The sequence below is a fragment of the Narcine bancroftii genome, chromosome 9, assembly GCF_036971445.1.
Source record: "Narcine bancroftii isolate sNarBan1 chromosome 9, sNarBan1.hap1, whole genome shotgun sequence".
Lineage (NCBI taxonomy): Eukaryota > Metazoa > Chordata > Chondrichthyes > Torpediniformes > Narcinidae > Narcine > Narcine bancroftii.
The window spans coordinates 23503923-23526926 of NC_091477.1; the positions used below are offsets into that span (position 1 = coordinate 23503923).

Consider the following 23004-nt stretch of genomic DNA (forward strand, 5'->3'; position numbering starts at 1 on the left):
TCCCATCAAACTATTAGATTTTTAATATCCAATTTGGTTGGAGAGATGATTGTGGGGTGGGGGTTGAATTAAAGCAGCTCACTCAGGGGTTGTCAAAAATGGGTTGTTTTCACCTTGAGAATATAGGTGAAATAATGAATGGAGTGAATTTTCATTATAAAATTATTTGAAATGTAAAAGATGTGTGATTGCATTGAATAATAGCTAATTTTAAATCCAGTTATCACTTTAATAGTTGAAATTATTGATGATTCTTTCTATTCGAATGGGATGTTATCAATTAAATGCAGATCTTGCCTTGTGCAGGGGATGGTTGTATGCTTTGCTCTCTCCCCTTCCCTCTCTGTCCCAACACTCAGTCGTCCTGCTTGAGGCTGGTGAATATGGGCAGGGATAATGTTAATAAGGCAGATGGGGGGGGGGGAGGGAAAAAGAGTTGGGGGGGTGGGTGGAGAGAGAGAGGCAGAGGCAGGCTTGCTGTGGCTGCAGCAACTCAATGTGAGGCCTCAGGAGGCAAGATAAGACTCTTCTGATGTCACAATCAGCATTTTATCATCTCTGAACAGGAGTCATCAAGCTTAGAAAGCTTTGCAGATGCTGGATTCTGAAAAAAAAGGAAAATACTCAGCAGGACAAGGCTACATCTGTGGGAAGAGAAATAGGGCCAATGTTTCAGTTTGGAAATCCTTCATCTGAACTGAAATTAAGACAAAAGGAAGTTGCTGGGAGAACAGGGGAGTCTGTCAAAGGGTTAAATTAGGATGACCATGAGGACAAGCTGTAATAAGTTGGAGAAACAAACCTTAACATTTCAAGTTCTCCAGTAAATGGCAGGGATCTGGAGAATATCGTGGAACAGAAACTTAGGGATATAGTACATGTGGTGCACTGTTACCTAGAATCAGACACACACAAGGTAAAGACTGAACAAAAGGCTTTAATCCACAAAAACCTCCACAGAGCCAGGCTGGCTGTGCCTGCAGCAGCTCAGTGTGAGGCCTCGGGAGGGCAGCCCGGAGATTGATTGACACCCGACCGGGTCGGGCTTGATCCATTCAGGCCGACTAATTGGCAGCCGGCCAGGTGTTGTCCTGTCTCCTTACACTCCTGCAGGTACAGAGGTTTCCCCCTGCAGTAGGCTGGTGGTGTACCACCACAGTACAATATGTACTTCCCTGAAAGTACTGACACAGGTAGACAGGGTGGTGATAAAGATGTTTGACAGGTTTGTTAAGTGCATTGAGTACAGGTTTTGAGAGCTCATGTTACAACTGTAGAAAATATCGGTAAGACATCGTTTAGAGCATTGTGTGCAATTGTAGTTGCACATTTATAGGAAGGATGGTATCAAGGTGGAAAGGATGTAGAAAAGGATTATGAAGATGTTGTGGGGACTGGGATTTTTCTCTTTGTCGGAGATTGAGGGGTGATATATAGAAGTTTATAATATCATGCCCATGGTAGTGGAGCCTAAAACTAGCGGGCGTAGATTGTGGGTGAATGCAGGAAATGTAAAATGAACGTGAGGTACACCTTTTTCATACAGAGAGAGTGGTGGGAATTTGGTATGAGCTGGCTTAAAAGTGGAAGAGATGAGAACAATTTCAATGTTCAGTAGACATTTAGGCAGTTACATGGATCAGAGAAGTTAAGGTGAAATGGGAGAAATGAAGTCCTATTTCAATGCTGTAAAAATCTATGTCTCAATAACTATTATCTCACACTGGACAATTGGATTTATTCCCTTACAGTGGAAATTAAATTTTACCAATTTTGTTTTGAAGATTGGGTTTCATTTGAATTAATTAGCTCTTTCCTCATTCTACAACTCTAACATAAAGTTACCCATCATCTTTATCATGGGGGTGGGGGATCACCAGTGACATGAAACTCAACATAAATATTGTGGCTACAAAAGCAGTCAGAGGTTGGCTGTCTATTGTCACCTTCAGATGCCCTGGGCTTTTACACTATCGAAAAGACACAAGGCAGGATATTGATGGAAATAAAACATAAAACTCCGCATGCACCGTGGTCGAAGTAAAAACACACTGCTGGAGAAACTCAGCAGGTCAAACAGTGTACTTTATGTAGCAAAGATAAAGATACAGAACTAACGTTTTGGGCTTGAGTCCTCCATTAAGGTATGACAAAATATAGGCAGTCACCTGAAAAAAAATCAGAATCAGGATTTATTGTCATGGACAATAAATTTGTTGTTTTGCAGCAGCCTCTTCATAGAGCAAACGTACATATTATAACCATTTTACGACACTACTATAAAAAATAAAATCATAATAATAATAATAATAAAGCACAAAAAGTAAGGCAGTGTCTTTGGTTCATTGATTATTCAGGAATCTGATGACGGGGGGGGGTGGGGGGGAAGAATGTTTTCAGTTTTATCTCTCACTTTCAATGGGTTGTCCATGTGAATCTCACAATCTTTCTGTCCCAGTTCACCAATGCAGTTGCCAACAATTTTTTTTTCCAAAAATAGATTTTATTCACAATAAATTATTTACAAAAAAGAAAATCATTTCAAAGTTTATTTATTTAATAACTACTAATAATATAACACATTAATTAACTTAACCCCAACTATGTGCAAATGTTTTTTTTGTGTGTGCGCGTGTGTGTGTGTGTGTGTGTGTGTGTGTGTGTGTGTGTTACCCAAATCATTGCAGCTTAGGAACAATTCTGGAAAGTCATTCCGAAGTTCAGTCTTAGAAATCCTGTGTTGAAACTCAAACTTTTAAACTGATGCCCAGAAGTAATTACAAAAGAGGTGAGAGAGACTGAGCGACTGGACCGCTGAAAACCTATGAATCCTTGATGAGTTTCTTGCTGAGAAATATCCTTTTGGATGAACGGTTGTCACATCTCCCCTTTCCTTGCGTAGGAGAAATGAAACGAGTCACTTCCACTATGCTTCCAAAACTCAGGCATGAGTCGGTGAAAATGACCATCACTTTGGTGACAATTTGATGCATCAGTTCTCTTGCTTCCTTTACCCAGATATGGGTTAATCAAAATGACCTTCCCTTTGGTCACAGTGGTTCAATAATTCTCCTGGCAGTGAGAATCAGCGAAAGTTCATTTCATGCAGAGTCAACTCCACCTCCATGTTCATCAGATGGTTGGTGGTCAATACTGAAAACCTGTTTTTTTAAATGTCCCCTCACACACTCTCTGTAAGTGTCACACTCACATGACTCTGTCACCACCTGTTTTTCCATTGTTCTTTCTCTTCTTCCAGAGTATAAACTTTGATTATAGTCAGTACTTAATGGTGCCATCCAGTTTCACCACAAGTGTGAATGGTTGTAGCCTGTATTAACCCTTAAAATGACAGTCACATTAAATGAAATGTGAGCTCATAATACTATTAACGTCATTGCCACCACTGTGGCACCTTGTTATCACTCCCCCCTGGTTGTTTGAGCGGCGTCCCGGTTGTCTGGACCTTCAATATATAGATCTGCTTAAAACTCTGCAATTACATGGATCCTGCAACAACCCAGATCCTGAAATTCACAGCCTCAGCAACCTCCACAATAACATTTAGCAATTCAGAAACTGAATGCCAACTCTACATAAGTTAGGCCTGTGCTGAAAACATAAGTACTGAATGCAACCATTGATGGATTGAAAGCAGTGTCTGTGCTCCAAAGTGAAACTGATTTCATTTGTTTTCTCTTTGCATAAAGATCTGTCTGTTTATATCAGCCCTTTCTCTGGTAAAGCCATATATTCCTGCAGTTATTACTTTCATTTGTTAAACCTAATTTTGTCATGTGTGTAGAAAATGGGATCAATATGGAAGTGGATGGTTTGGAAATAATACTGAAGTTTTCAAAATGGTTATCATACAAATAAAGCAGGTTATGGGTTATATTGCAAGAAATGTTCTTCCAAACCATTTCTGAAGCTTAAGGTATTTTAAAAAAACTAAAAACTGGGATGCATGACCAATTAACCTTGACTATATTATGACGTGATATTTGTTTTTGTTCTCAAAGACTGTAATATAAATTTGCTTCCATTTGGAACAGCACTTGAGAGGGTGCAGAGAAGATTTTTAAGGTGGTTTCCAGGCATGGTGGGTGCCAAGGATGGGCATGGCCCATCCTTAAAAGGTGCTATGCCCATATGCTAATGTGGCAGGGCCCCCCCTTTGCGAGGTGCTGTGCCGCCATATGCTTGCGGCCATTGCTCGCCGTCAGACCCGCCCCATCCACGTCACTAGCGTGCAACAATAAAAGCAATGTTTTTGGCTGCTACGTCAGAGGGATGGAGGCGGTTTGCATCATGCCACCCCAACCCCCACCACTGAGCAAGTTTACGACTGTTCCCCACTCGGGCAGGTAGGCCGCCACCAGCAAACCCTCCTTCCCTCTGCTGAGCGAGTTTACGAATGTCAGAATATGCCCCACCCAGTTACCCAAATGCCCTCCTCTAAGACTTGTTCCTGCATCAACCCTGCTTCCAGTATGGAATGTGGATTGCTATAATTGTAATTATTTTCTTTGGAACAAAGGGACTGAGAAAAGAGTTGATTAAGGGATATACAATTCTGACAATCCTTGACAAGGTAGACAAAAAAAAGATGTATTGGAGTCAGTAACTTGGGGGCATAGGCTTCAGTTAAATCGTAGAAGAAGTCCCATAGGCTTTCTGAAGTTTGTTACCCTGCACCTCAATACCAGCTCGAGGAGCTCACATACAAAACTGATGGTGCTCTTAGACATTCAAAAGTGTGTCCGTCCCCATTCATCATCAAATATTCATTCGATGTTAGCCAGATCACGTGCCCCCGTGGTCTCTCTCTCCTCAACATTGCTCCACTTCTAAATTGATGTTCAAAATGCTTCAAAATAACTGGATATCTACATCTATAGCAAGACAGCTCAGCTTGTATTTCCTCCTCCAACTCCTCTCTGCTTCTCCTCATATTCTCTGTGAACCAATGGACTTCTTCAGACAGTGTTTGGATCATAGTTGGCGATCATTGTTGATAACATCTGCCTGTTTTGTAAGCGAACACAGATTTGCAGGGCGAACCTCCGAAAATCATGATCGTTCACCATTACTAACTATGCAATTACACTTCCAGTGTGTATGTAATGTGTCACCCGCGACATCAGTGGGGCCCCCCTTATGTCCATGAGATCCAGATCAAACAGGTAAATCATGGTCTGGTGTGAAAGCCTTACCAGGTACAGCATGGCCAGTAAGTTTACCTGCTTCCTAGGAAGGTTGGGAATGTTTGGCAGTGTGAAAGGGATTTAAAGATGTATAACCAATATCTTGGGCTTGAGGCCTTCATCACGTCATACCTTGACGAAGGGCTCAAGCCCGAAACATTGGCTATGTATCTTTATTTTTGGTACATGAAGTGCACTGTTTGACCTGCTGAGTTGCTCCGGCATTGTCTTTTTAACTTCAATCACGGTGTCTGCAGACGTTCGTGCTTTACTGCTCAGAGGAACTCAATGAGTGACGACCCAGAGCATTGACCGTCCTTTGCCTCCATAGATGCCATTTAAAATGCTGAAATTCCCAGAAAGAGGAACACCAGAACTGCAGAGGTTGGAACCATGAGTGAGTGAAGGGAATCTGGAGGGGCTCAGCAGGTCAGGCATCATTCACAAAGAGACATGTTTTGTCAACTTTTAGGGGTCAGAGCACTTAATTGAGTCTAAAGTGGGGAAAGGAGATATAAAGTATATAAGGGGGAAAAGGGGAGTGGAGGGGGGCTCCATATTCTAGTATCTAAGCTCTCTTGTGCCTCTTACTATTAAGGTATTTTCTTTATACGAGATGGAAAAAATTAACTCTATCAGAGTTAATTGAAAAACAAAGAGCTTATATAAATGATTAAAAAAACCTGGTTATACATCACTAGCAATTAACTTCACATGCTCTCAAAACATTTAATTGCCAAAGATGTTCTGAACCAATACAGGTACATGATCCTTTATCTGGATCCCTTGGGGCACAGTGTGTTCCAGATTTTTCCGGATTTCGGAAAGCCCACCCGAAGTGTGCTGCAGTATCTACCCCCACCCCCTTCCAGTCGCCTGGCCCGCCTCCCCTAACCGCAGTCCCTCGGCCGCCCGGCCGTCTCCCCCGGCCGCTGGTCCCTCAGCCGCCCGGCCGTCTCCCCCAACCGCGGTTCCTCGGCTGCCCAGCAGTCTCCCCCTTCCCCCAACTGTTGGTCCCCACTTGCCGGATTTTGGAGCTTTCCAGATTTTAGATGCCCGGATAAAGGATCGTGTACCTGTATTTCTAAACCCCAAATAACAGCAGTTGGTAAACATCTCTTCCTCACCTTCCTTTAAAATCCTCCTTCAAATCTGCCTCCATGATCAAGCTTTTTGTCATTGGCCCAATACTTTCATGCATGTACAGTATGATTTAAAAAAAATTGACAAAACATCTCTGCTGCTTCCCAGGGGATGCTGTTGTAATAAAATGGCCATATAAATGAAAATTTCAGTTTTCAGATTTACTGTCAGAGTTCATGCATGACATCGCATACAGCCCAGAGATTCTTTTTTCCAGTGGATGAGGCAGAATTGCCACTTAATGGCAGTGCAAATAAAAAAAAATGATTCAACAGACACATGTAAACAAATAAAGAAATCTAAACAAACTGACTGTGCAATACAGAGAGAGAGACAGAGAGAGACAGAGAAAAAATGTAATGAAGTGCAAAAGTAAGAGGGGTAGCAGCTGTTCTTGAACCTGGTGACACGAGTCTTGTGGCACCTATACAACTTTCTCAATGGTAGTAGCAAGAACAGAGCATGTGCTGGGTGGTGTGGATCCCTGATAATTTCTCCTGCTCTCCAATGGCAATGTTCCCTGTAGATGCTTTTGATGGTGGGGAGGGAAAATGGAAGTTGTTGTTGTCAAGGATCATCACTTTCTTCAGGAAGCATCGTGGAATTTACAGTCAACTCAGAATGTGAACCAAGTGTTGCATGGTTGGTTTATCTGGGTTAAGACAGAACACTGTCTATGTAAACAAAATAGAGAGAGTGCAGAGAAGGTTCACGAGAATGTTGACAGGATTTCAGGGTCTGAGTTACAGGGAAAGGTTGTGCAGACTGGGGCTTTTATCTCTGGAGTGTAGAAGATTAAGAGGGGACTTGATAGAGGTGTTTAAGATTTTAAAAGGGACAGACAGAGTAAATGTGGATAGGCTTTTTCAATTAAGAAATGGGGAGATTCAAACTAGAGGACATGGTTTAAGATTGAAGGGGGAAAATTATAAGGGGAACATGAGGGGAAATTTCTTTACGCAGAGGGTGGTGTGGATGTGGAATGAGCTTCCGGCAGACGTGGTCGAGGCGGGATCATTGGTTACATTTAAGGAAAGACTGGATCGTTACATGGATAGGAGGGGACTAGAGGGGTATGGACCGGGTGCTGGTCAGTGGGACTAGGAGGGTGGGGATTTGCTACGGCATGGACTAGTAGGGCTGAACTGGCCTGTTCTGTGCTGTAAATGGTTATATGGTTATATATCTCTGAGAACCTGCAATACTTGTTCCTCTCAGGCTTGGATGTGAGTTCCAAAAGGCGCTTTATTAAAACAGCTGGCATAACTTGGTCAGATTTCTTCACATTGTCAGATTTTTTTTCTCTATTTTTAGAATTTGAAATGCTGACTCCCCTGGGAATGACTTGCAACATTTGCAAGGGTGTACCCTGAGCCAAATGTCGACTGCATTTTACTTTCTCTGGATGCTACGTGACCTGCTGAGTTTTGTGTCATGCACCCTGTGCCAAATATATGTGAAAACTTGGCCGAGGTTTGCTTTGAGTCAAATTTGTTAAGTGGAATTGCATTAACTTCCGGCAATTCAAACATTACTGGAAATTAACAGTAGCAGATCAACCATTAGGCTGAGTAGGCTGAAACGTAGGGGACAGGAGGGTAAGAAGGCCCGAGCCCTAGGCGTCAGCCTACTCAGTAAAGGGTAGCCTGGTCTCGGTTTATCTTTTCACACTTACTGCGGTTCTGTGTGGGTGAAGCCAGAGACTGTGGGCGTTGCACCATTGCCGGGATGATGAGTGTGATGGTTCTGAGAGCTGGCAGCAGTGCCACTGAGGCATGTGCGATCCTTCACCTTCCCATCAAACTATTAGATTTTTAATATCCAATTTGGTTGGAGAGATGATTGTGGGGTGGGGGTTGAATTAAAGCAGCTCACTCAGGGGTTGTCAAAAATGGGTTGTTTTCACCTTGAGAATATAGGTGAAATAATGAATGGAGTGAATTTTCATTATAAAATTATTTGAAATGTAAAAGATGTGTGATTGCATTGAATAATAGCTAATTTTAAATCCAGTTATCACTTTAATAGTTGAAATTATTGATGATTCTTTCTATTCGAATGGGATGTTATCAATTAAATGCAGATCTTGCCTTGTGCAGGGGATGGTTGTATGCTTTGCTCTCTCCCCTTCCCTCTCTGTCCCAACACTCAGTCGTCCTGCTTGAGGCTGGTGAATATGGGCAGGGATAATGTTAATAAGGCAGATGGGGGGGGGGGGGAGGGAAAAAGAGTTGGGGGGGTGGGTGGAGAGAGAGAGGCAGAGGCAGGCTTGTTGTGGCTGCAGCAACTCAATGTGAGGCCTCAGGAGGCAAGATAAGACTCTTCTGATGTCACAATCAGCATTTTATCATCTCTGAACAGGAGTCATCAAGCTTAGAAAGCTTTGCAGATGCTGGATTCTGAAAAAAAAGGAAAATACTCAGCAGGACAAGGCTACATCTGTGGGAAGAGAAATAGGGCCAATGTTTCAGTTTGGAAATCCTTCATCTGAACTGAAATTAAGACAAAAGGAAGTTGCTGGGAGAACAGGGGAGTCTGTCAAAGGGTTAAATTAGGATGACCATGAGGACAAGCTGTAATAAGTTGGAGAAACAAACCTTAACATTTCAAGTTCTCCAGTAAATGGCAGGGATCTGGAGAATATCGTGGAACAGAAACTTAGGGATATAGTACATGTGGTGCACTGTTACCTAGAATCAGACACACACAAGGTAAAGACTGAACAAAAGGCTTTAATCCACAAAAACCTCCACAGAGCCAGGCTGGCTGTGCCTGCAGCAGCTCAGTGTGAGGCCTCGGGAGGGCAGCCCGGAGATTGATTGACACCCGACCGGGTCGGGCTTGATCCATTCAGGCCGACTAATTGGCAGCCGGCCAGGTGTTGTCCTGTCTCCTTACACTCCTGCAGGTACAGAGGTTTCCCCCTGCAGTAGGCTGGTGGTGTACCACCACAGTACAATATGTACTTCCCTGAAAGTACTGACACAGGTAGACAGGGTGGTGATAAAGATGTTTGACAGGTTTGTTAAGTGCATTGAGTACAGGTTTTGAGAGCTCATGTTACAACTGTAGAAAATATCGGTAAGACATCGTTTAGAGCATTGTGTGCAATTGTAGTTGCACATTTATAGGAAGGATGGTATCAAGGTGGAAAGGATGTAGAAAAGGATTATGAAGATGTTGTGGGGACTGGGATTTTTCTCTTTGTCGGAGATTGAGGGGTGATATATAGAAGTTTATAATATCATGCCCATGGTAGTGGAGCCTAAAACTAGCGGGCGTAGATTGTGGGTGAATGCAGGAAATGTAAAATGAACGTGAGGTACACCTTTTTCATACAGAGAGAGTGGTGGGAATTTGGTATGAGCTGGCTTAAAAGTGGAAGAGATGAGAACAATTTCAATGTTCAGTAGACATTTAGGCAGTTACATGGATCAGAGAAGTTAAGGTGAAATGGGAGAAATGAAGTCCTATTTCAATGCTGTAAAAATCTATGTCTCAATAACTATTATCTCACACTGGACAATTGGATTTATTCCCTTACAGTGGAAATTAAATTTTACCAATTTTGTTTTGAAGATTGGGTTTCATTTGAATTAATTAGCTCTTTCCTCATTCTACAACTCTAACATAAAGTTACCCATCATCTTTATCATGGGGGTGGGGGATCACCAGTGACATGAAACTCAACATAAATATTGTGGCTACAAAAGCAGTCAGAGGTTGGCTGTCTATTGTCACCTTCAGATGCCCTGGGCTTTTACACTATCGAAAAGACACAAGGCAGGATATTGATGGAAATAAAACATAAAACTCCGCATGCACCGTGGTCGAAGTAAAAACACACTGCTGGAGAAACTCAGCAGGTCAAACAGTGTACTTTATGTAGCAAAGATAAAGATACAGAACTAACGTTTTGGGCTTGAGTCCTCCATTAAGGTATGACAAAATATAGGCAGTCACCTGAAAAAAAATCAGAATCAGGATTTATTGTCATGGACAATAAATTTGTTGTTTTGCAGCAGCCTCTTCATAGAGCAAACGTACATATTATAACCATTTTACGACACTACTATAAAAAATAAAATCATAATAATAATAATAATAAAGCACAAAAAGTAAGGCAGTGTCTTTGGTTCATTGATTATTCAGGAATCTGATGACGGGGGGGGGGTGGGGGGGAAGAATGTTTTCAGTTTTATCTCTCACTTTCAATGAATCTCACAATCTTTCTGTCCCAGTTCACCAATGCAGTTGCCAACAATTTTTTTTTCCAAAAATAGATTTTATTCACAATAAATTATTTACAAAAAAGAAAATCATTTCAAAGTTTATTTATTTAATAACTACTAATAATATAACACATTAATTAACTTAACCCCAACTATGTGCAAATGTTTTTTTTGTGTGTGCGCGTGTGTGTGTGTGTGTGTGTGTGTGTGTGTGTGTGTGTGTGTTACCCAAATCATTGCAGCTTAGGAACAATTCTGGAAAGTCATTCCGAAGTTCAGTCTTAGAAATCCTGTGTTGAAACTCAAACTTTTAAACTGATGCCCAGAAGTAATTACAAAAGAGGTGAGAGAGACTGAGCGACTGGACCGCTGAAAACCTATGAATCCTTGATGAGTTTCTTGCTGAGAAATATCCTTTTGGATGAACGGTTGTCACATCTCCCCTTTCCTTGCGTAGGAGAAATGAAACGAGTCACTTCCACTATGCTTCCAAAACTCAGGCATGAGTCGGTGAAAATGACCATCACTTTGGTGACAATTTGATGCATCAGTTCTCTTGCTTCCTTTACCCAGATATGGGTTAATCAAAATGACCTTCCCTTTGGTCACAGTGGTTCAATAATTCTCCTGGCAGTGAGAATCAGCGAAAGTTCATTTCATGCAGAGTCAACTCCACCTCCATGTTCATCAGATGGTTGGTGGTCAATACTGAAAACCTGTTTTTTTAAATGTCCCCTCACACACTCTCTGTAAGTGTCACACTCACATGACTCTGTCACCACCTGTTTTTCCATTGTTCTTTCTCTTCTTCCAGAGTATAAACTTTGATTATAGTCAGTACTTAATGGTGCCATCCAGTTTCACCACAAGTGTGAATGGTTGTAGCCTGTATTAACCCTTAAAATGACAGTCACATTAAATGAAATGTGAGCTCATAATACTATTAACGTCATTGCCACCACTGTGGCACCTTGTTATCACTCCCCCCTGGTTGTTTGAGCGGCGTCCCGGTTGTCTGGACCTTCAATATATAGATCTGCTTAAAACTCTGCAATTACATGGATCCTGCAACAACCCAGATCCTGAAATTCACAGCCTCAGCAACCTCCACAATAACATTTAGCAATTCAGAAACTGAATGCCAACTCTACATAAGTTAGGCCTGTGCTGAAAACATAAGTACTGAATGCAACCATTGATGGATTGAAAGCAGTGTCTGTGCTCCAAAGTGAAACTGATTTCATTTGTTTTCTCTTTGCATAAAGATCTGTCTGTTTATATCAGCCCTTTCTCTGGTAAAGCCATATATTCCTGCAGTTATTACTTTCATTTGTTAAACCTAATTTTGTCATGTGTGTAGAAAATGGGATCAATATGGAAGTGGATGGTTTGGAAATAATACTGAAGTTTTCAAAATGGTTATCATACAAATAAAGCAGGTTATGGGTTATATTGCAAGAAATGTTCTTCCAAACCATTTCTGAAGCTTAAGGTATTTTAAAAAAACTAAAAACTGGGATGCATGACCAATTAACCTTGACTATATTATGACGTGATATTTGTTTTTGTTCTCAAAGACTGTAATATAAATTTGCTTCCATTTGGAACAGCACTTGAGAGGGTGCAGAGAAGATTTTTAAGGTGGTTTCCAGGCATGGTGGGTGCCAAGGATGGGCATGGCCCATCCTTAAAAGGTGCTATGCCCATATGCTAATGTGGCAGGGCCCCCCCTTTGCGAGGTGCTGTGCCGCCATATGCTTGCGGCCATTGCTCGCCGTCAGACCCGCCCCATCCACGTCACTAGCGTGCAACAATAAAAGCAATGTTTTTGGCTGCTACGTCAGAGGGATGGAGGCGGTTTGCATCATGCCACCCCAACCCCCACCACTGAGCAAGTTTACGACTGTTCCCCACTCGGGCAGGTAGGCCGCCACCAGCAAACCCTCCTTCCCTCTGCTGAGCGAGTTTACGACTGTCAGAATATGCCCCACCCAGTTACCCAAATGCCCTCCTCTAAGACTTGTTCCTGCATCAACCCTGCTTCCAGTATGGAATGTGGATTGCTATAATTGTAATTATTTTCTTTGGAACAAAGGGACTGAGAAAAGAGTTGATTAAGGGATATACAATTCTGACAATCCTTGACAAGGTAGACAAAAAAAAGATGTATTGGAGTCAGTAACTTGGGGGCATAGGCTTCAGTTAAATCGTAGAAGAAGTCCCATAGGCTTTCTGAAGTTTGTTACCCTGCACCTCAATACCAGCTCGAGGAGCTCACATACAAAACTGATGGTGCTCTTAGACATTCAAAAGTGTGTCCGTCCCCATTCATCATCAAATATTCATTCGATGTTAGCCAGATCACGTGCCCCCGTGGTCTCTCTCTCCTCAACATTGCTCCACTTCTAAATTGATGTTCAAAATGCTTCAAAATAACTGGATATCTACATCTATAGCAAGACAGCTCAGCTTGTATTTCCTCCTCCAACTCCTCTCTGCTTCTCCTCATATTCTCTGTGAACCAATGGACTTCTTCAGACAGTGTTTGGATCATAGTTGGCGATCATTGTTGATAACATCTGCCTGTTTTGTAAGCGAACACAGATTTGCAGGGCGAACCTCCGAAAATCATGATCGTTCACCATTACTAACTATGCAATTACACTTCCAGTGTGTATGTAATGTGTCACCCGCGACATCAGTGGGGCCCCCCTTATGTCCATGAGATCCAGATCAAACAGGTAAATCATGGTCTGGTGTGAAAGCCTTACCAGGTACAGCATGGCCAGTAAGTTTACCTGCTTCCTAGGAAGGTTGGGAATGTTTGGCAGTGTGAAAGGGATTTAAAGATGTATAACCAATATCTTGGGCTTGAGGCCTTCATCACGTCATACCTTGACGAAGGGCTCAAGCCCGAAACATTGGCTATGTATCTTTATTTTTGGTACATGAAGTGCACTGTTTGACCTGCTGAGTTGCTCCGGCATTGTCTTTTTAACTTCAATCACGGTGTCTGCAGACGTTCGTGCTTTACTGCTCAGAGGAACTCAATGAGTGACGACCCAGAGCATTGACCGTCCTTTGCCTCCATAGATGCCACTTAAAATGCTGAAATTCCCAGAAAGAGGAACACCAGAACTGCAGAGGTTGGAACCATGAGTGAGTGAAGGGAATCTGGAGGGGCTCAGCAGGTCAGGCATCATTCACAAAGAGACATGTTTTGTCAACTTTTAGGGGTCAGAGCACTTAATTGAGTCTAAAGTGGGGAAAGGAGATATAAAGTATATAAGGGGGAAAAGGGGAGTGGAGGGGGGCTCCATATTCTAGTATCTAAGCTCTCTTGTGCCTCTTACTATTAAGGTATTTTCTTTATACGAGATGGAAAAAATTAACTCTATCAGATTATGGTTATATGAAAAACAAAGAGCTTATATAAATGATTAAAAAAACCTGGTTATACATCACTAGCAATTAACTTCACATGCTCTCAAAACATTTAATTGCCAAAGATGTTCTGAACCAATACAGGTACATGATCCTTTATCTGGATCCCTTGGGGCACAGTGTGTTCCAGATTTTTCCGGATTTCGGAAAGCCCACCCGAAGTGTGCTACAGTATCTACCCCCACCCCCTACCAGTCGCCTGGCCCGCCTCCCCTAACCGCAGTCCCTCGGCCGCCCGGCCGTCTCCCCCGGCCGCTGGTCCCTCAGCCGCCCGGCCGTCTCCCCCAACCGCGGTTCCTCGGCTGCCCAGCAGTCTCCCCCTTCCCCCAACTGTTGGTCCCCACTTGCCGGATTTTGGAGCTTTCCAGATTTTAGATGCCCGGATAAAGGATCGTGTACCTGTATTTCTAAACCCCAAATAACAGCAGTTGGTAAACATCTCTTCCTCACCTTCCTTTAAAATCCTCCTTCAAATCTGCCTCCATGATCAAGCTTTTTGTCATTGGCCCAATACTTTCATGCATGTACAGTATGATTTAAAAAAAATTGACAAAACATCTCTGCTGCTTCCCAGGGGATGCTGTTGTAATAAAATGGCCATATAAATGAAAATTTCAGTTTTCAGATTTACTGTCAGAGTTCATGCATGACATCGCATACAGCCCAGAGATTCTTTTTTCCAGTGGATGAGGCAGAATTGCCACTTAATGGCAGTGCAAATAAAAAAAAATGATTCAACAGACACATGTAAACAAATAAAGAAATCTAAACAAACTGACTGTGCAATACAGAGAGAGAGACAGAGAGAGACAGAGAAAAAATGTAATGAAGTGCAAAAGTAAGAGGGGTAGCAGCTGTTCTTGAACCTGGTGACACGAGTCTTGTGGCACCTATACAACTTTCTCAATGGTAGTAGCAAGAACAGAGCATGTGCTGGGTGGTGTGGATCCCTGATAATTTCTCCTGCTCTCCAATGGCAATGTTCCCTGTAGATGCTTTTGATGGTGGGGAGGGAAAATGGAAGTTGTTGTTGTCAAGGATCATCACTTTCTTCAGGAAGCATCGTGGAATTTACAGTCAACTCAGAATGTGAACCAAGTGTTGCATGGTTGGTTTATCTGGGTTAAGACAGAACACTGTCTATGTAAACAAAATAGAGAGAGTGCAGAGAAGGTTCACGAGAATGTTGACAGGATTTCAGGGTCTGAGTTACAGGGAAAGGTTGTGCAGACTGGGGCTTTTTTCTCTGGAGCGTAGAAGATTGAGAGGGGACTTGATAGAGGTGTTTAAGATTTTAAAAGGGACAGACAGAGTAAATGTGGATAGGCTTTTTCAATTAAGAAATGGGGAGATTCAAACTAGAGGACATGGTTTAAGATTGAAGGGGGAAAATTATAAGGGGAACATGAGGGGAAATTTCTTTACGCAGAGGGTGGTGGGGATGTGGAATAAGCTTCCGGCAGACGTGGTCGAGGCGGGATCATTGGTTACATTTAAGGAAAGACTGGATTGTTACATGGATAGGAGGGGACTAGAGGGGTATGGACCGGGTGCTGGTCAGTGGGACTAGGAGGGTGGGGATTTGCTACGGCATGGACTAGTAGGGCCGAACTGGCCTGTTCTGTGCTGTAAATGGTTATATGGTTATATATCTCTGAGAACCTGCAATACTTGTTCCTCTCAGGCTTGGATGTGAGTTCCAAAAGGCGCTTTATTAAAACAGCTGGCATAACTTGGTCAGATTTCTTCACATAGTCAGATTTTTTTTCTCTATTTTTAGAATTTGAAATGCTGACTCCCCTGGGAATGACTTGCAACATTTGCAAGGGTGTACCCTGAGCCAAATGTCGACTGCATTTTACTTTCTCTGGATGCTACGTGACCTGCTGAGTTTTGTGTCATGCACCCTGTGCCAAATATATGTGAAAACTTGGCCGAGGTTTGCTTTGAGTCAAATTTGTTAAGTGGAATTGCATTAACTTCCGGCAATTCAAACATTACTGGAAATTAACAGTAGCAGATCAACCATTAGGCTGAGTAGGCTGAAACATAGGGGACAGGAGGGTAAGAAGGCCCGAGCCCTAGGCTTCAGCCTACTCAGTAAAGGGTAGCCTGGTCTCGGTTTATCTTTTCACACTTACTGCGGTTCTGTGTGGGTGAAGCCAGTGACTGTGGGCGTTGCACCATTGCCGGGATGATGAGTGTGATGGTTCTGAGAGCTGGCAGCAGTGCCACTGAGGCATGTGCGATCCTTCACCTTCCCATCAAACTATTAGATTTTTAATATCCAATTTGGTTGGAGAGATGATTGTGGGGTGGGGGTTGAATTAAAGCAGCTCACTCAGGGGTTGTCAAAAATGGGTTGTTTTCACCTTGAGAATATAGGTGAAATAATGAATGGAGTGAATTTTCATTATAAAATTATTTGAAATGTAAAAGATGTGTGATTGCATTGAATAATAGCTAATTTTAAATCCAGTTATCACTTTAATAGTTGAAATTATTGATGACTCTTTCTATTCGAATGGGATGTTATCAATTAAATGCAGATCTTGCCTTGTGCAGGGGATGGTTGTATGCTTTGCTCTCTCCCCTTCCCTCTCTGTCCCAACACTCAGTCGTCCTGCTTGAGGCTGGTGAATATGGGCAGGGATAATGTTAATAAGGCAGATGGGGGGGGGGGAGGGAAAAAGAGTTGGGGGGGTGGGTGGAGAGAGAGAGGCAGAGGCAGGCTTGCTGTGGCTGCAGCAACTCAATGTGAGGCCTCAGGAGGCAAGATAAGACTCTTCTGATGTCACAATCAGCATTTTATCATCTCTGAACAGGAGTCATCAAGCTTAGAAAGCTTTGCAGATGCTGGATTCTGAAAAAAAAGGAAAATACTCAGCAGGACAAGGCTACATCTGTGGGAAGAGAAATAGGGCCAATGTTTCAGTTTGGAAATCCTTCATCTGAACTGAAATTAAGACAAAAGGAAGTTGCTGGGAGAACAGGGGAGTCTGTCAAAGGGTTAAATTAGGATGACCATGAGGACAAGCTGTAATAAGTTGGAGAAACAAACCTTAACATTTCAAGTTCTCCAGTAAATGGCAGGGATCTGGAGAATATCGTGGAACAGAAACTTAGGGATATAGTACATGTGGTGCACTGTTACCCAGAATCAGACACACACAAGGTAAAGACTGAACAAAAGGCTTTAATCCACAAAAACCTCCACAGAGCCAGGCTGGCTGTGCCTGCAGCAGCTCAGTGTGAGGCCTCGGGAGGGCAGCCCGGAGATTGATTGACACCCGACTGGGTCGGGCTTGATCCATTCAGGCCGACTAATTGGCAGCCGGCCAGGTGTTGTCCTGTCTCCTTACACTCCTGCAGGTACAGAGGTTTCCCCCTGCAGTAGGCTGGTGGTGTACCACCACAGTACAATATGTACTTCCCTGAAAGTACTGACACAGGTAGACAGGGTGGTGATAAAGATGTTTGACAGGTTTGTTAAGTGCATTGAGTACAGGTTTTGAGAGCTCATGTTACAACTGTAGAAAATATCGGTAAGACATCGTTTAGAGCATTGTGTGCAATTGTAGTTGCACATTTATAGGAAGGATGGTATCAAGGTGGAAAGGATGTAGAAAAGGATTATGAAGATGTTGTGGGGACTGGGATTTTTCTCTTTGTCGGAGATTGAGGGGTGATATATAGAAGTTTATAATATCATGCCCATGGTAGTGGAGCCTAAAACTAGCGGGCGTAGATTGTGGGTGAATGCAGGAAATGTAAAATGAACGTGAGGTACACCTTTTTCATACAGAGAGAGTGGTGGGAATTTGGTATGAGCTGGCTTAAAAGTGGAAGAGATGAGAACAATTTCAATGTTCAGTAGACATTTAGGCAGTTACATGGATCAGAGAAGTTAAGGTGAAATGGGAGAAATGAAGTCCTATTTCAATGCTGTAAAAATCTATGTCTCAATAACTATTATCTCACACTGGACAATTGGATTTATTCCCTTACAGTGGAAATTAAATTTTACCAATTTTGTTTTGAAGATTGGGTTTCATTTGAATTAATTAGCTCTTTCCTCATTCTACAACTCTAACATAAAGTTACCCATCATCTTTATCATGGGGGTGGGGGATCACCAGTGACATGAAACTCAACATAAATATTGTGGCTACAAAAGCAGTCAGAGGTTGGCTGTCTATTGTCACCTTCAGATGCCCTGGGCTTTTACACTATCGAAAAGACACAAGGCAGGATATTGATGGAAATAAAACATAAAACTCCGCATGCACCGTGGTCGAAGTAAAAACACACTGCTGGAGAAACTCAGCAGGTCAAACAGTGTACTTTATGTAGCAAAGATAAAGATACAGAACTAACGTTTTGGGCTTGAGTCCTCCATTAAGGTATGACAAAATATAGGCAGTCACCTGAAAAAAAATCAGAATCAGGATTTATTGTCATGGACAATAAATTTGTTGTTTTGCAGCAGCCTCTTCATAGAGCAAACGTACATATTATAACCATTTTACGACACTACTATAAAAAATAAAATCATAATAATAATAATAAAGCACAAAAAGTAAGGCAGTGTCTTTGGTTCATTGATTATTCAGGAATCTGATGGCAGCGGGGAAGAAGCTGGCCTTGTGCCACTGAGTGCTCGTCTTTAGGCTCCTGTACCTTTTCCTCAATGTTAGCAGAGTGAAGAGAGTATGACCTGAGTTGTGGGGTGGTGGGGGGGGGGGCTTTGAGGATAGAGGCTGCTTTTTTAAGACACCACCTCATATAGATGATGGAGTGGTCTGGTGCCTTTGATGTCGCAGACTGAGTTAACTACCCTCTAGAGTTTATTCTTGTCCTGAGATGTGGTGCCTCCATACCAGGCTAGAATGCTTTCTACCTGTTGATGTTTATGAGAGTCTTCAGTGACAAATATGAATCTCCTCAAACACCTCACAAAGTATAGCCACTGGCGAGCCTTCTTTGTGATGGGGGAGTGGCAGGGGAGGAGCACAGTCCCACAGGCAGGAGGTAATAGGTGGATAAGGGAGGAAGGGCACACCAGCAAACAAGGGGAGGAGTGATGGCTCTGTGAATGAAGAGGGAAGGGGGAGGAGTGCTGGAGAAAAGACAAAGAGAATGGGAAGGGAGGAGGAATGGAGAGTAGGCTAGCTGAAACCAGAGAAGTTAATGTTAATGCCATCTGGTTGGATTTCTTGATTGGACAGTACATAAGGCGATGGACAAACATGTCAGCATGAGAGTGGGTCATAGAATTGAAATGGTTGGCCACTGGGAGATCCCTGTCACTGATGTTTTCAGAGCAAAGATGCTCAGCAACTCTTGGTTGGACAGTACATGAGGCATGGACAGCATGGAAGTGGGGCGCAGACATTGAAGCAGATATTTAGGATATTGATGGAATACTATCCTTTTGCTTTGTCGCAGCACCAACAATTCTTAAGGTGAACATTAGCCAGGACAAAGCCACCCACTTGAATGACACTCTTAACAACCACTCCAAACATGTACCCCTTCACCACTGCTGCACCACCACCACCCATGGATCCTCTTTAAAATGCATGGCAGTTGCTCACTGCAGAACCACCCAAACCTGCAGCTGTCACTAATAAGTTCAAGGACACCAGACACAAAGGAATTCTACCACACACAGGACATTTTGAACTCTGGCTGCATCCCATTGCAGTCATTAAGTCAAAATTCTGAAACTCTCTGTCCACAAGCAGTATGGTAGAACCTTCACTAAAAAAACAACTGGTTCCAAAAAGGTGCTCACCAAGAACAATTAGTGATGGAGAATAAATGCAAGCAACACATTAATCTTAAAAATTGAATATGAAATTAAAATATGGATTGCTGGCCCTGGAACTCTTTCATTAGATCCTCATATCCCCAGCAGTCTTTGCTCAATTAAACCTAATTGATTTTTTCAAAAACTCCTGATGCTGTACACCTAAAATAAAACCAGAAAATGCTCAATGAGCCACGTTGAATCTATAGCGAAAGAAATGGAGTTTCCATCTCAGTTGAGTTTTTTTCTCAGAATTAGAAGAAATCATTTATAGTTTCTCGTGTTATTTCATTTGCCTGTTCAAGATTTACATTACCCATGCAAATGCTTCCTCCTTTGGCATGGGGCCTGTTTTTGTCGAATTAAACTTAAATGAAGTGACCTTGAATGTTTACTGTATAAATACAAGTTGTTAATATTGTTTAATTAGGATCATTAACCTAAAAATAAGTTTCTATGTGGATAGTCTCAATCTTATTTGATAGTTTCCATCAATATACAAAGAAATTACGTAAGTAGTGAAATAATAAAATGTAAGTTTTATTTTTTCTTTTAAAAATATTTTTATTGAGTTTAACATATAAATCCTACAGACAAAGTCATATAACAGGTCATATCTTATGCATATCACAAATTAAATATAAAAGTAAATTGAAAACCTATCCATAATTTTTTATTTAACAATAAAACATCAAATTCTATCAATATTGTAATTAACCATTTATCTCTTTATCATAATATAATCCAGTATAGTACTGGATAGAAAATCAATGAGACTAGATTAAATAATACCTTTACCTAAACAAAGGGTAAATTCTGTCTTACACAACTATATTTAAACCCATGTTTAACCAGTTAATCTAAAAAAAAGCAATAGAGAAAAAAAAGACTTGATTAATGAATTTTCATTTTGTGCAAGATATTGGTCGTTATAATTTAAGGTGGTTACATATGTCCAAATTAAATTATCCTATTTTTACCCGGATGTTGATCCTTTAGGTAATAAGTGTAAAATCTTTGAAGCCTCATTGATTCATATGCTTTGAGAATGTCCGAATTTAGAAAAATTTTGGAAAGATATTTTACATTACTTTATCTAAGATTTTAAAGATCAAATTAGAACCAAGCCCTCTTATTGCTTTGTTTGGCTTTTCTCAAGAAGAAGATATACTTTTGACTTCAATCCATAAGAAAATTCTAGTTTTTACCAACTCGATAGCTAGATGAGCAATTTTAATGAAATGGAAGGACGACACCTCGGAAATAGAATTAAATAAAAGTGCCTAGAGCTCCACTTTATCATTGCAAAGGAGTAAACCAAACTAAGCAAAGGTTTGTGATGGGATGCTTCTGCTGGGTATTTGTTAATGAGTTGTTTTCCATAGCAACTGAAGAATGAACATCTTCATGGATCGATTGTTCCAAATACAAAGAACTAAATTGTACTATTGTGCAGAGTGGCAGGTAAGGAGCTGGTCATAACCTTGTTTATCCAGTTACACTGTAAGGATAGGCATATGTCTTCCTCCAAAAGGCAGCACATTTGAATTCCTGCTTACAGCAATTCAAAAGGTAAAAAAAAGTTGATAAATACTGACAGAGTAATCCAAAAGTGATAAATCTGAAAGAAAGATAAATTCACCTACCTATGGACTTTTTATTGTGGGATTGCATTTACCAAGATATCAATAATTTTATGGAATGCAGTAGGAAAGAAAGTGATGAAGGAAATTGCTGAAATAAAATCCGCTTTTGGAAAATTGAATATTACGAGCACAATTTCAATCACCCTTTCTCTTCGTCTTCTTTTCCCTTTTTTATTTCATTTTCTTACCAAATCCAACTCTTTATCTTTAATACAAGACCCAACTTCAAAATATTAAATACATTTTGTTTTTTTAAACATTTAACAACAACCTGGATGGAGATTATATTTTAATCATTATGAGCTGTGCTACTGTTGCAGTCAAAACTAGCAATTCTTGGCATTCTAGACCACAATATCAATTCCATTCTAATAACTGGAGAATTATTTTTAATTGGTCAAATCAACCAATCAATTAATTATTTAATTAGACTGAAACACAAAGCTAGTGTCAAACTTCCAAAATGTCTTTGAATCCTATTTACCGAAGAAGACCTGGTACCCTTCCTTCTGGCTCCAGATTCATGTGGAAGGCTTATGAAATGGCTGATCTAGTATTCAGTCAAGGACAAGTGGAAACGGGAATTAAATTCTGTCCAGCTTTGTCTGCATCTCAGGAAAGAAAAAAATAATGAAACTTTTCAGACCAGATTTTGTTGTCTAGTTGTTATAACAGAGTGCATCGGTACCATTCAATCAGCTGTTGTTATGAAACAGACTCCGTAAGCTTCGGTTTATCATATTACAAAAATGTATAAAGCAATATTTTTCTGGTAAAGTTTATAATAGTGATTTTCTAAAACTTATTTGCAGAGAGAAAAAGATCAGGAAATGATTGAACAAATTGCACATTTTCTAAAACTTATTTGCAGAGAGAAAAAGATCAGGAAATGATTGAACAAATTGCACATTTTCTAAAACTTATTTGCAGAGAGAAAAAGATCAGGAAATGATTGAACAAATTGCACATTTTATAATTTTTACTTTTTTTCTGCAAACCTCAGAAAGCATATTATGTATATAGAGAAAAGATACTTGCATCCTAATATTGGGTTTGTAAAACTTTAGTTTTAAATAAAAAAGAATTCTTTAATTATTTCATTTTTTGATCAAAAGTTAAAAATAGTAATATTCTGGCTATACCACCTGTCTGTGACAGAGGGAGAGGCAGAGAGGGATGTATTTCTCATTTTGACTTGAAGGCTTTAAAACATATTTAAATAAATTTCAAAGCAAGCACAGCTCAAATATAAGAATTTGAACAGGCTTCCAAACACTTGAAAAAGAGGATCATAGGTAATGACAGTAACCGTGGAGTATAACGAGGAGAAAGAATGGACTATATTCAGCTTTAGATGTCAGTTGTGTGCAGAGAAGGCAAAGGAACTGGAAATTTGAAACAATGAAAACTGGAATGGAATATAAGAGATAAGGGCAGATTATAGAAGGGGAATTTCTGAGGATTGTATTTTCCTGAAATGAGTACCCAAAAAATCCAGTGTACAATAGTTTCCTACAATA

The 23004-nt window shown here is 41.1% G+C and overlaps 1 protein-coding gene and 3 long non-coding RNA genes across 12 annotated transcripts in view; 2 read left to right on the plus strand and 2 right to left on the minus strand.

The window, feature by feature from the left end:
- slc25a48 (solute carrier family 25 member 48) overlaps window positions 1–23004 on the plus strand; it is a 146855-nt gene that overhangs the window by 51896 nt on the left and 71955 nt on the right. The gene's annotated exons all lie outside the window — the stretch shown is intronic.
- Window positions 222–6450, minus strand: LOC138742851 (uncharacterized). Of its 2 annotated transcripts, none has more exons than XR_011344451.1 (3): window positions 6335–6450; window positions 2119–2168; window positions 222–604 (listed from the first exon to the last, which is right to left on the minus strand). It is a non-coding gene; the product is annotated as an uncharacterized lncRNA (long non-coding RNA). The 2 variants fall into 2 exon arrangements; XR_011344452.1 differs by lacking the exon at window positions 6335–6450 and adding an exon at window positions 3212–3304.
- LOC138742852 (uncharacterized) lies at window positions 5543–15943 on the plus strand. The gene is made up of 3 exons (XR_011344453.1): window positions 5543–5636; window positions 13676–13773; window positions 15807–15943. It is a non-coding gene; the product is annotated as an uncharacterized lncRNA (long non-coding RNA).
- LOC138742849 (uncharacterized) lies at window positions 8365–14592 on the minus strand. 2 transcript variants are annotated; one of them, XR_011344449.1, is made up of 3 exons: window positions 14477–14592; window positions 10264–10313; window positions 8365–8749 (listed from the first exon to the last, which is right to left on the minus strand). It is a non-coding gene; the product is annotated as an uncharacterized lncRNA (long non-coding RNA). The 2 variants fall into 2 exon arrangements; XR_011344450.1 differs by lacking the exon at window positions 14477–14592 and adding an exon at window positions 11349–11440.